The sequence below is a fragment of the Rana temporaria genome, chromosome 3, assembly GCF_905171775.1.
Source record: "Rana temporaria chromosome 3, aRanTem1.1, whole genome shotgun sequence".
In the NCBI taxonomy this organism is placed as follows: Eukaryota; Metazoa; Chordata; class Amphibia; order Anura; family Ranidae; genus Rana; species Rana temporaria.
In genome coordinates this window covers 133,160,503-133,173,474 of record NC_053491.1, presented here as the reverse complement: position 1 = coordinate 133,173,474, position 12,972 = coordinate 133,160,503, and the positions used below count along the sequence as shown (strand labels likewise).

The 12,972-nt window shown below is 41.3% G+C and overlaps 1 protein-coding gene across 1 annotated transcript in view; it reads right to left on the bottom strand.

The window, feature by feature from the left end:
- The window catches only part of PCLO (piccolo presynaptic cytomatrix protein), a 398,487-nt gene that overhangs the window by 139,180 nt on the left and 246,335 nt on the right, over positions 1 to 12,972 (bottom strand). The gene's annotated exons all lie outside the window — the stretch shown is intronic.

Below are 12,972 nucleotides of genomic sequence, written 5' to 3'. Positions count from 1 at the left end.
AGGTAGGTCCATTTTGGTAACAATCAATGAAGATTTGTCAAATATTCTTTGAATACTCATAAGGATAGTCAATGAATACACATGACATTGCTTCATGTTAGGTACATAAACAATGACAACAGATAAATTGGGACATATTGGTCAACATGATTTTGCTGGAAAATCATTTGTCACAGATAATTGTTTTCAAGAAGAGTAATCACTACAAACATATGTTTGTAGTGATTATGTTCAATCGAAAATAAATCTGCTAGTGTGAAAAGCAGAGATAGGAACAAAAAGTGGTCAATTCATCTGAATGTGTACAGTCTACATACCAATCAAAACAGTGGCCCTGTCAGTCTGTTATTCATTATCATTTTGAAAAAAAAATGGTCTGGGTTCACACTGCATTACGGAGTGGCTCACAGCAGTTGCCTGGTGCGTCCCTGTTCACTGTTTTAGGTCTAAATTTTGGTCCAAATTTTTGGCTAAATTCGGACTTGAAACAGACCAGAAGACACAAAGGACTCCTGAGCAATTCGCTCCAGAGATGTGTCAATTCGCAAGTGTGAACCTCAACCCAGCCTTATATTCAAAACATATTACCCGCATTAAGGAAATTTATTTTGCTGTTTATGTTTTCATATGACTTGTGAAGGCAGGTATTACCAAATTGTGTATTGGGTGTGTATATAAGGTCAAAGAGTATACATAGCAGCTCAGGTATACCTCACAGTCTTATCAAACTCTACATAAACTGTCAAGGTTTTGATTTTTGAGTGTAAAAACTCTCAGAAAATCTAGCCAGTTTGCATGGAGCCAGGGTCTGCAAACTCATAGGAACAGATATGCTATTTGAATAGCAGATGCAGTGCAGCAGTTCCTCCAACTAGCAAGCCCATAAACTGTGCTTTTGTGAGTGAATTAACTCCAGTCAGCAATATGTATGTAATAGATCATCTATAATCTATCTTTCTAACTATCTATTGCAAAACATTATTCCGTGAGTGGCATCTGGTCATGATCATCAATGAGGACCAAACCAAAACAGAAAAATTACACACATAATTCTGTACCAGTTTGAGGTTTATTAAAATCTTTAGCATGTATGTAAATAGTTGTGGCAACAGTTCGAAGCATAACTCTCTTTATTAGGCCAAAAGCTCAAGCCTGTTATTTCAATAAATATAATCCCAAAGATTTTAATGACTTTCACAGTGGTGTTGCACAAACCAGACTACACCTTATCAATTCTAGATCATTATTTCACATAGCTTATCCTTGTTTGGATATAATGACATTAGTAAATCATATCTGCCAATGGACATGAAAACTGTTTAACATAGCCGCTCACTGTATCACTCGGCCCCGCCCCTTGGCGTGCCACGTCATTGGATGTAATTGACAGCAGCGGGAGCCAATGGCTGCACTGCTTTCAATCCATCCGCTCTAGCCAATCAACGGCCAGGTTGAGCGGCGAAGAGGATGTCAGGGCCGAGCACGGGACTTTCGAGGGGTCAGGTAAGTATAACTGGGGGCCGGGGGGGGGGGGGCAGTATGGTCAGAAGTTTTTTCACCTTAATGCAATATTACTATGCATAGTTAAGTGCCCCATTCTTTTTTTTAAACATCCTCCCCATGTTGAGGGCATGTGGCCTGGTATGGTTCAGGAAAGGGGGGGGCAGCACTCTTATTTATTTATTTATTTATTAAAATTCTTAAAAGTACAAAAAAGTACAAAACGCAGTCAGTTACCCGTAGGCCTCGATGCGCCGAGAACAACAATACAGCAACAACCAAAAAAACACACACAGGCAGCGGAACAGATCAAATTTAAAATAGTAGCAGATCAAAGAACTATAAAAACCTATGTAATTCCATAGGCTAGACTGAAAAGCTCAGTTTTTAAAAGCTTCCTGAACTTAAAAAGATCATTCTCAAGCCTTAATTTTAGAGGCAGGGAGTTCCAAAACTGTGCTCCCTGGACCGCACTCGTCCTCCCTCCGCATTTTTTCTTACGAAATTTAGGAATCACCAAAGTTTCCAAATTAGCCGACCTTAAGGTACGGTTGGGCACATACTTGGTGAATTTTTCCTGCAGGTACACTGGCCCCTTGCCATGGGTAGCCCTGTGCACCATGCATCCAGTCTTAAACAGAACCCGTTCCTTCACGGGTAGCCAATGCAGGGCTCTCAGCGATGGCGTGATGTGGTCACGACGACCAACACCCGTGAGTAGCCTCGCAGCGGCATTCTGAATAAGCTGTAATTTGTGCATGATGTTATTAGGTAAACCCAGGTACAAAGCATTACAATAATCTAATCGACTTCCAATAATGGCATTGACCATGGAGATCTTATGCGATTCTTCAATGAAGCGAAAAGTCGACCTCAGGAGTTTCAAGTGGAAGTGACAAGAACTCACCACCTGGTTTACCTGTGGTCGTAGCGTCAATCTCTCGTCCAAGATGATTCCCAAATCCCTGACCTGGGTGACTGGCACTGGGACCGATGAAAACGAGTCCGGCCAGGTAGGGAAACCGCCCGACCATGGCTGATTGCATAAAACCATGCACTCAGTCTTGGAGCCATTGAGCATAAGATAATTGGCCCCCATCCAGGCTTGAATTTCCTCCAGGCAGGTGGCCAGAGTTATCTGTGCCCCCCCATCCCTGGGCAGAGGAATGTAGAACTGGGTGTCGTCAGCGTAGACATGAAAAGATAGGTTGTGGCGGCGGATGATATATAGCAGAGGCCTCAGATAGATGTTGAACAGGAGCGGCGATAACGCCGACCCTTGAGGGACTCCACAGAACAGGGGACTATCAGAAGAGCAGTGCAGTCCCAGCCTTACTCTCTGAACCCTGTCCAGCAGAAATGAGGTCATCCATGCCAATGCTATACCATCAATGCCTGCCACAGTCCCTAATCGATCAAGCAGTCTAGAATGATCGATGGTATCGAATGCTGCCGACAGATCCAGCAATACCAAGGCCGAAGCCTCATTTCTGTCCAGGGCCCAGAGTAGATCATCCTGGACTTTGGTCAAGGCGGTTTCAGGACCTCTTCCTGGTCGGAATCCAGATTGAAAATCATCGAGAATGGAATTGGACTCGAGATGGGGCTGAATTTGCCACACTGCGGCTCGTTCCATGATTTTTGCCAGAAATGGTAGAGTTGAAATGGGACGATTATTGCTCAACACGGAGCGTGCCAGGTTAGCTTTCTTCAGCAGGGGAATAATCACCGCCCGCTTCAGAATACCCGGCACTGTTCCAGTGGAGAAGGAAGTATTTACAATGTCGGCAATAAAGGGGGCCAATGTCTCTGCGGCGTCCTTCACTAGTTGCGCAATGCAAGGATCAAATGATGAGGACGAGGCTCTAAGAGACTTGAGGATATTCAGAATATCTAAAGTAGAGACATCCACAAAACTAGAGAATCTTGTACCTTCATAGATGGGACAATATTCCTCAATATCTACTACTTTGATATTGTTCCTAATAATTTCTATCTTTTCATTAAAATAATTTGATAAAATATTACAAAACTCTGGTGAAGCTTCTTCTTCCGGCTGTCTACATGCTGGATTAGCTAGATTTTTCGCAACTCTAAAGAGTTCAGCTGCTGCATTTTTAGCATTAGCAATTTTTTCAGAGAAAAACTGCTTTTTGGCAGTTTGTATCCCTAGTTTATAGTTCCTCAGGGCTGCGGTATATACCTCCTTGGAGGCGGGCGCCGGATTTTTTCTCCACGCTTTCTCCGCTGCTCTGCACTTCCATTTTAAACTTCTGGTCACCTGGGTAAACCAGAGGGGATTATTATTTGCTTGCCTAATGCAATGATTTCTCTTTAGGGGGGCTAAGTAGTCGAGCGCTTTTGTAATAGCCGTATTGAAAAAATTAATTTTCTCAGCTGCGACTTTAGTGGACTCAAACGATGCCTTATCAATATTCAACAGGAAGTGGTTACTAAAAGCCTTAACAGATATTTTAGTGAGATTTCTCGAAAATTTTGGAATACTGTTCCTATTAGGAACATGAGGTGACTTTTTGCGAAATTTATGGCTGTGATCAAATAATATTAATTTGTGATCACTCCATATAATCTCTTTCGGGGGATATACTTTCTCTATACATCCTGACTGGAAAAGCCAGTCCAGGGTGTGACCCGCTTTATGAGTAGCCCCTATGACATCTTGGCTGTAGCCAATGGAGTTTGCAAATGCAATCAACTGCTGGGCTTCCGAATTATTTACATCGTCAGCCCAGCAATTGAAATCTCCCAAGACTATAGATTGGGCATATCGCAGGGATTGGGTCGTTAGGAGTTCGCACATCTCCTCGCCAAACCTAGCTTTAGCGTTAGGAGGATGATAAATCACTGCCATTCCTATGGTTACTTCAGGGCTCAAGTTGCACTGCAGGAAAAGTGTCTCCATAGACGCATAAGAATCCTGCGTGCAAGTTTTTATAATTTTCAACTTAGCCTTGTATATGCAGGCAGTTCCTCCACCTCTCCCCGAGCTACGGTCACAAGATAGTAGCTTATACCCAGGCGGGACCAATTCGTCCAGTCTGGGCGGGGAAGCAGGAGAGAACCAGGTTTCCGTGATTAGCAGGTAATCTAAATCATACTCTAATAAGGTGTCATAAATGGCTGTCGCGTTTTTTACCGCAGACCGCGCATTAAGAAGTCCTCCTTTTATTGTAGAATTTATTTGTTTATGGGCTAGGGTTTTTTCATCTATCAAAGTATCTGCATTAGCAACTTTTGGTGCTGACAAGATTTTCTCAGCTATAAGATTAAAATTAAAATCAAGCAAATTATATTTATTCAATTTCATCAAGGTTCTAACGGGAACATGTCCTTCCATGTTAAAGGTTTTTAATTGGACAGAAGAGTACACAATTCTGCTCTGACTTTGAGGACTATAATGGATGGTCGATACCATAACGTCCGGCCTACCACCAGTTTCCATTATAAATAAATGTAAAAAATACTAAAACTCTTACCAGGAAGACTAAGCTGTTATAATTAGCCGTACTATGTCTATAAAAGCAACTGCTACCAAAAATCACAATCAAAGGCTCACCTTGACTGCTGCATGGTAAAATTTGTGCCCAACTCAAAAAAGGGGGGGGGAACCCACCCGACCCACCCCGGACGGGCACAGACGGGCTTCCCTCCGGCGCGCCGCCGGCGCCCGCTGCGCTCCGCACAGCGTCCCGCCGCCTTTGAAGGCCTGCTAGACCCCGCCCACAGTGGGGAATTAGTCCCAGCTTTTCCCAGAGAGGGAAAGCTGATTGCTGATGACTGCTGATGACACTGCACCTGTGCGGCCTCTCCAGAGGCAACTTTACACAGCAGTGGGAAAGGGGCTGTTTGAAGAAAGTCACTCCAGGGGACACAGTCAGGTACAGTCAGGAACTGAAATTAAAATAATGCTGCCCTCCGCTCACCAGTGAGCCGTCTTGGTGCTGCTGATTGTGATACTGCTCCGCACAGCGTCCCGCCGCCTTTGAAGGCCTGCTAGACCCCGCCCACAGTGGGGAATTAGTCCCAGCTTCTCCCAGAGAGGGAAAGCTGATTGCTGATGACTGCTGATGACACTGCACCTGTGCGGCCTCTCCAGAGGCAACTTTACACAGCAGTGGGAAAGGGGCTGTTTGAAGAAAGTCACTCCAGGGGACACAGTCAGGTACAGTCAGGAACTGAAATTAAAATAATGCTGCCCTCCGCTCACCAGTGAGCCGTCTTGGTGCTGCTGATTGTGATACTGCTCCGCACAGCGTCCCGCCGCCTTTGAAGGCCTGCTAGACCCCGCCCACAGTGGGGAATTAGTCCCAGCTTCTCCCAGAGAGGGAAAGCTGATTGCTGATGACTGCTGATGACACTGCACCTGTGCGGCCTCTCCAGAGGCAACTTTACACAGCAGTGGGAAAGGGGCTGTTTGAAGAAAGTCACTCCAGGGGACACAGTCAGGTACAGTCAGGAACTGAAATTAAAATAATGCTGCCCTCCGCTCACCAGTGAGCCGTCTTGGTGCTGCTGATTGTGATACTGCTCCGCACAGCGTCCCGCCGCCTTTGAAGGCCTGCTAGACCCCGCCCACAGTGGGGAATTAGTCCCAGCTTCTCCCAGAGAGGGAAAGCTGATTGCTGATGACTGCTGATGACACTGCACCTGTGCGGCCTCTCCAGAGGCAACTTTACACAGCAGTGGGAAAGGGGCTGTTTGAAGAAAGTCACTCCAGGGGACACAGTCAGGTACAGTCAGGAACTGAAATTAAAATAATGCTGCCCTCCGCTCACCAGTGAGCCATCTTGGTGCTGCTGATTGTGCCCCCCTCTTTTCTGCGGCCGGCCAGGTTAACATGCTCGGATAGGGGGTCTGGTGTGGATTTTTGGGGGAACTCCACGCCATTACTTAAAAAAAAATGGGGTGGAGTTCCCCTTAAAATCCACACCAGACCTGAAGGGTCTGGAATGGATATTTGGGGGAACCCCACGTCATTTTTTTTTTAAATTGACGGCGGGGTTCCCCTTAATATCCATACTGGACCTGAAGGGCCTGGCAATAGAATTTGGGGGGTCTCCCACGCTTTTTTTTTTATGAATAAATCCTCTCTGAATTGCCGGGAGCCGACAATTCATTATAGCCGCAAGTCAGGTTTTAAATGTTTTTTTTTTCTTTTTAGAAATGACACTTTGTGCAGAGACAGTTCTAAGTACGGGAAACATGCGCTATTTCACATGCTAACTTTACACCCCGAAAATATATACATAACCCCCTAATAGCGCTACAACATGGTATAGTAGGACACAGTGTTCTGTGAAAAATAGTATAAGAAACCCCTGTGCTGCTGTCAACCATTTGGAAAATGAGCAATAGGACATACAAACAAAAATGCAGCACACAATAGGTAAAATTGTAATATCACTTTATAGTCTAAATGAGCATAAAATAAAATAGCGGAGGTCCAATCTGGAATGCTGTGATATAATCACAAGGTGGAATCAGTCATTCGTTGTGATTATATCACAGCATTCCAGATTGGACTTTGGAGAGTTCACTTGTTGAGGTATTGTACCAACTTCCCATACTACGATTTGCCTACTGTTCTGGTGTGCACCCTGCCATCTTATCACAGCGTGACCTTTTCATTTAATCTTTCCATCATAAGACTGTCACTGTGGACTCAGTGTGGACTGTTTTTATTATAATATTCACATTCAATTGTTATTCAATTGTTTCTCAATTGTACTCAATTGTATTTTTTATATATCAGTTTGTGCTTATACCTCCGCTATTTTATTTTATGCTCATTTAGACTATAAAGTGATATTACAATTTTACCTATTGTGCGCGGCATTTTTGTTTGTATAACTTTACACCCCCCTAGGTACGAAATTTAAAGGAATATTTCACTTTTATTGTTTCACTTTTAGCATTATTAAATTCAATGCTCCCGAAAAAACTTCAGTTTTTAAAACTTTACATACATGTCCCCTGGGGCAGGACCCAGGTCCCCAAACACTTTTTAGGACAATAACTTGCATATTAGCCTTTAAAATTAGCACTTTAGATTTCAAATGTTCGAGTCCCATAGACTTTAACGGGGTTCTAAAGTTCACACGAACATTTGGTGTGTTCGCAAGTTCTGGTGCGAACCGAACGGGGGGTGTTCGGCTCATCCCTAGTGATAAATTTACCCTGTATTCTTGTATTTTTTTTATATCTTTTTATTGAAGGTTTGATGGTACAAATATGAAATGAGATATATGCACGGTAGTATTCATTACTGGTAATTTGCATAACACGACATGTGTGAATATGGATGTGCACAGAACATGGTGGGTGTTTACTAGTTTTAAACGGTATAAATTCAACCATAAGTAACAAAATAAACCATAGTAGGATATATACTACCTTCGATCTTGAGTAGGAGTATGGAGGTAGGTTGGGAAGAGACAGTAGGGGGAGAGGGAGAGAGAGCGGGGAGGTAAGTAATGAAGAGAGGAAAGGAAAGGAGGAGAGGGGGAAGAGGAACGAGATAAAGAGGGAAACAGAGGGAAAAGGACAGAGCACTTTGTAATCCTATATTGTATAATCAATGAGCTAAGGTTGGTTCTTTTCATACCAATGAACCCATGGGAGCCACAACTTTTGCAGTCTGGAGTATGAGGGTTTGCCCCTGGAGAGTAGTGATTCATAAGTATAGTGATTTTACACTAGTGCTAGGACTTCTGCACTGCTAGGGATATCTGTTGTTTTCCATCTTCTGGTTATTAGAAGCTTGGTTGCCAGTAACACGTGGGCGGTGATGAGTCTAAGCTTGGGTGGAATCAGTTCTATGGTTAGATGTAGGATGCTGAGGTGAGGTGTTATACTGCAGTATACTTTGCAAAATGTTTTCAATCTCTGACCACAGTTTTCTTATAGATGGGCATGTCCACATAATGTGTAAGAGGGTGCCTGTGTGGTTGTACTCTCTCCAACAGTAAGGTGTTGAAAGTGTCTGGAATTTTTCTAGTCGGTGGGGTGTTAAGTACCACCTCATATTCTTGTATTTTAACCTAATATTTCCTCCCTTGCTTAAGGCTATAGATGTTTGCTGTGTATAAGATAGACTTTTAACAATACTCTAATAAATGTAATTTTGTTAACGCTTTCACTTCTGGTCAAAAGAACTCTCATTTAACCCACATCATATCTTTGAGATATTAGATCCTAAATATATATTATTCAGGTTAACAGAATTACGTATATACAATTATGTTCAGTTATAATAGAATGCCACATATATTGATCACCCAAAACCAGATCAAGTTACCCTTGTTTCCTGTAGAACACTAAAAGCTCAAATTACTCCATTAGATCATCTTGGATCTGAGTGGCTATATTTAACTATACTATACATTCCAAGCAGATACATAACTGTGAATGATTTGTTTCATAGCATAATTTTTGATGGGTTCTTTAATCCAAACTCAACAACTGTTTTTTATTTTTCTTGTGAAAGCATATGCCTCTGTTCCTCTTTCCTCCTCAGTTGTCCCTCGTTTTGGTCTGATGTATTATTTCTGTAAATTATGTCTAATGTGATTACCAAAATGTGTATACTACACTAAGCCTTTCTTCAAACCTGTGCATGATTGCCTTTGTTTGTTTTTTTGCAAGGCCAATATAAAGGAAAAGTATTTGTAAAGGTGCTTGATGTTTTAACAAATCATTTTTGTGCACTGATTTTTTATCGTCTGCGTAATTAGGGGTTTCCCTGTTTCTCAGCTAAGAAATGTAATGCCTTCCTGTGTTAGATGTCCTCAAACCATTCACATAAGGAATGGGTTTAGCTATTCTGATATTTATTACATTTTAGTTATGCTAACGTTCCTGGATAAGAAATTTAATGCCAGCCAGAGTTTAGTATTTATGTACAGAGCCATTGTCAATGCTTCTAATAGTGTTCTCATATCATGCTGAATCATGTTCAATGACTCAAGATAACAGATTTAAAATATGTCTGTTAACGTCATTATGTCTTGAAGGTGGGTTGAATCATTCTCATAAATATGCATTAATGTTTCATATGCATCAGGAAAATGTTCCCTTATTGTTTTTTAAGGTTTGCAAGTTTTCAGAGAATAAATAGATATCAGGGAATATAATTCTAGTCCACTGGCAATTTACTCCCACAATCCAATTCAAGTTTAGACCTGTTGCTACACTGACAACTAAAATATTTTTTTACTTAACTTTTATTTTAAGATTTTTTTATTTATTATTTTAAGATGCCAGTGTGTTACTTCAAATAGTTAAAATTTTACAATTTTTTTAACAGAAAAAAATTACCCAGAAATCCTCGCCCTGATATAACCAGATCACCATTTTCATGTATATGATTTGGTATTTTCATAGTAGTCCTACCACCGAGTTGATACAAATCTGTGCTCCCCATCTCCAAACAGGTACATCCAGATTACCACAGATTTTTTGTTTTCAGTGTAACCACATCTTATTACATTTATTGTATGATCTGATTAGAGATGGTAATGTGGCAAGAAGGATTCTATTGAGCAAATAATACACAAATTCCCAATTATATTACTTTATACTTAAACCTTCACTGTAAAGATGTGGAGTACTTTGCTCCCTCAAACCTGAACGGTCTTTTTAAAGGAAGGGTACCACCAGCGTTAAAAGCATTATGTGCTGGATCTCTGGATTATACTTCAATGAATTTTAATAGGCTGGCAAATAAAGGGGATGCTTTTTATTTATTTTAAATTTTTTTAACATGGGTATAACTATCTATTTAACCATTAACTTATGGAATGAAGCACAGGTAATGTGACCTGTCTTATGCAATTGCTAATACATATTTCCACATTATTTGCACAGCAATGTAAAGAGCTGTGCTTCTGAAGAAGTAATTTCCCCTCACTGTGAGAGGGACACAGGTTTTTTTTGTAAATGATATGTAACATTTATTTCAAAATGACTGAATATGAAAATTACACCATGAAACACCTTTGGAAAAAACATATCTGTTTTTACAGCTGTGGCTGAAATTGTTGGCACTCCAGAAATTTTTCCAAAAAATCAAGTATTTCTCACAGAAAAGTATTGCAGTAACACATGTTTTGCTATACACATGTTTATTCCATTTGTGTGTATTGGAACAAAACCACAAAAGGGAGGAAAAAAAGCAAATTGGACACAATGTCACCTAAAACTAAAAAAATGGATGGTCAAAATTCTTGGCACCCTTAACTTTATATTTGGTTGCACACCCTTTGGAAAACATAACTGAAATCAGTCACTTTCTATAACCATCAATAAGTTTCTTACACCTCTCACCCAGAATTCTGGACCACTCTTCCTTTGCAAACTGCTCCAGGTCTCTCTTATTGGAAGGGCGCCTTTTCCCAACAGCAATTTTAACATCTCTCCACAGGTGTTCAATGGGATTTAGATCTGGACTCATTGCTTGCCACTTTAGAACTCTCCAGCGATTTGTTGCCATCCATTTCTGGGTGCTTTTTGACGTATGTTTGAGGTCATTGTCCTGCTGGAAGACCCAAGATCTCGGACGCAAACCCAGCTTTCTGACACTGGGCTCTACAGTGAGACCCAAAATCCTTTGGTAATCCTCAGATTTCATGATGCCTTGCACACATTCAAGGCACCCAGTTCCAGAAGCAGCAAAACAACCCCAAAACATCATTGAACCTCCACCATATTTCACTGTAGGTACTGTGTTCTTTTTTTTGTAGGCCTCATTCCGTTTTTGGTAAACAGTAGAATGATGTGCTTTACCAAAAAGCTCTATCTTGGTCTCATCTGTCCACAAGACATTTTCCCAGAAGGATTTTGGCTTACTCAAGTACATTTTTGGCAAACTGTAGTCTTGCTTTTTCATGTCTCTGTGTCAACAGTGGGGTCCTCCTTGGTCTCCTGCCATAGCGTTTCATTTCATTTAAATATCAACGGATAGTTCACACTGACACTGATGCTCCCTGAGCCTGCAAAACAGCTTGAATTTCTTTGGAACTTGTTTGGGGCTGCTTATCTACCATCCGGACTATTCTGCGTTGCAACCTTTCATCAATTTTTCTCTTCCGTCAACCCCATAGAGATTAGCTACAGTGCCATGGGTTGCAAACTTCTTGATAATGTTGCGCACTGTGGACAAAGGCAAATCTAGATCTCTGGAGATGGACTTGTAAACTTGAGATTGTTGACATATTGTCCCACAATTTTGATTCTCAAGTCCTCAGACAGTTCTCTTCTCCTCTTTCTGTTGTCCATGCTTAGTGTGGCACACACAGACACACAATGCAAAGACTATGTGAACTTATCTCCTTTTTATCTGCTTTCAGGTGTGATTTTTATATTGCCCACACCTCTTACATGCCCCAGGTGAGTTTAAAGGAGCATCACATGCTTGAAACAATCTTATTTACACACAAAGTGAATAAACATGTGTATAGTAAAACATGTGTTACTGCAATACTTTTCTGTGATAAATACTTGATTTTCTGGAAACATTTCTGGGGTGCCAACAATTTTGGTCATGACTGTACATTAGGACCGGTAGATTTTTACAGGTAGTGATGTCATGTACTATTTGTCCCTTTATATGTGAGGACCTCCAAAACACTTTAGAAATTTGCAGCAGCTTAGTTATGTCAGTATAATTACTACACCCATTAGTAAAATATTGTACACAACTACTTGGTTATATAAAGTAGACTTTGTGTATTGGTAACCCAGGAATTTGCCAGAGAAGGACATATTTGAAATTATTCTGTTGAATATTTTCCTTTGTCTTATTGTATAATATTCACTGGACCACTGAGAAATCTCAATGTCATTTCTGTTGCATCCCCATAAATTGTTCAAGTGTTTTTTTTCCCCCATAATAGCAATGCCTGAATTTATCATTTCAATTTTGCTGCTTGGAATTTTATAAAATTTATCTTGCACTAAATTAACCACATGCCGACCGTATACTGTACATATACATCGTCAAGGCGGCTCTCCTGCTCAGGATCAGATATCACTAGTTGGTTACGTAACTAGATAACCTAGTACATGATCCTGCACTAACAGGTCTGAGGGGCGCATGGGACCCGCTCCCACTGTGATTAGACACTGAGCTGATCTGTGGGTACTGCGGACTTGATGTCCGCTGGTACTCACCGATCATTAGGCAGAGAGCCAGAGTGGCAATCTGCTTATGTAAACAAGGCAGATTGCCGTTCTGTCAGTAGGTAAGGCATTGATCCTGTGTTCCTTCGTTTAAAGCAGGAACATTGATCAGTTCCTTCCCATAGTAAAAGCACCTCTTTGATTGAACCTGATGTTAATCCCTTCCCAGCCAGTGTCATTAGTACAGTGACGATGCATATTTTCAGCACTGATCACTGTATTAGTGTCACTGGTCACCAAAAAGTCAAAAGCATCAGTTAGTGTTCGATTTGT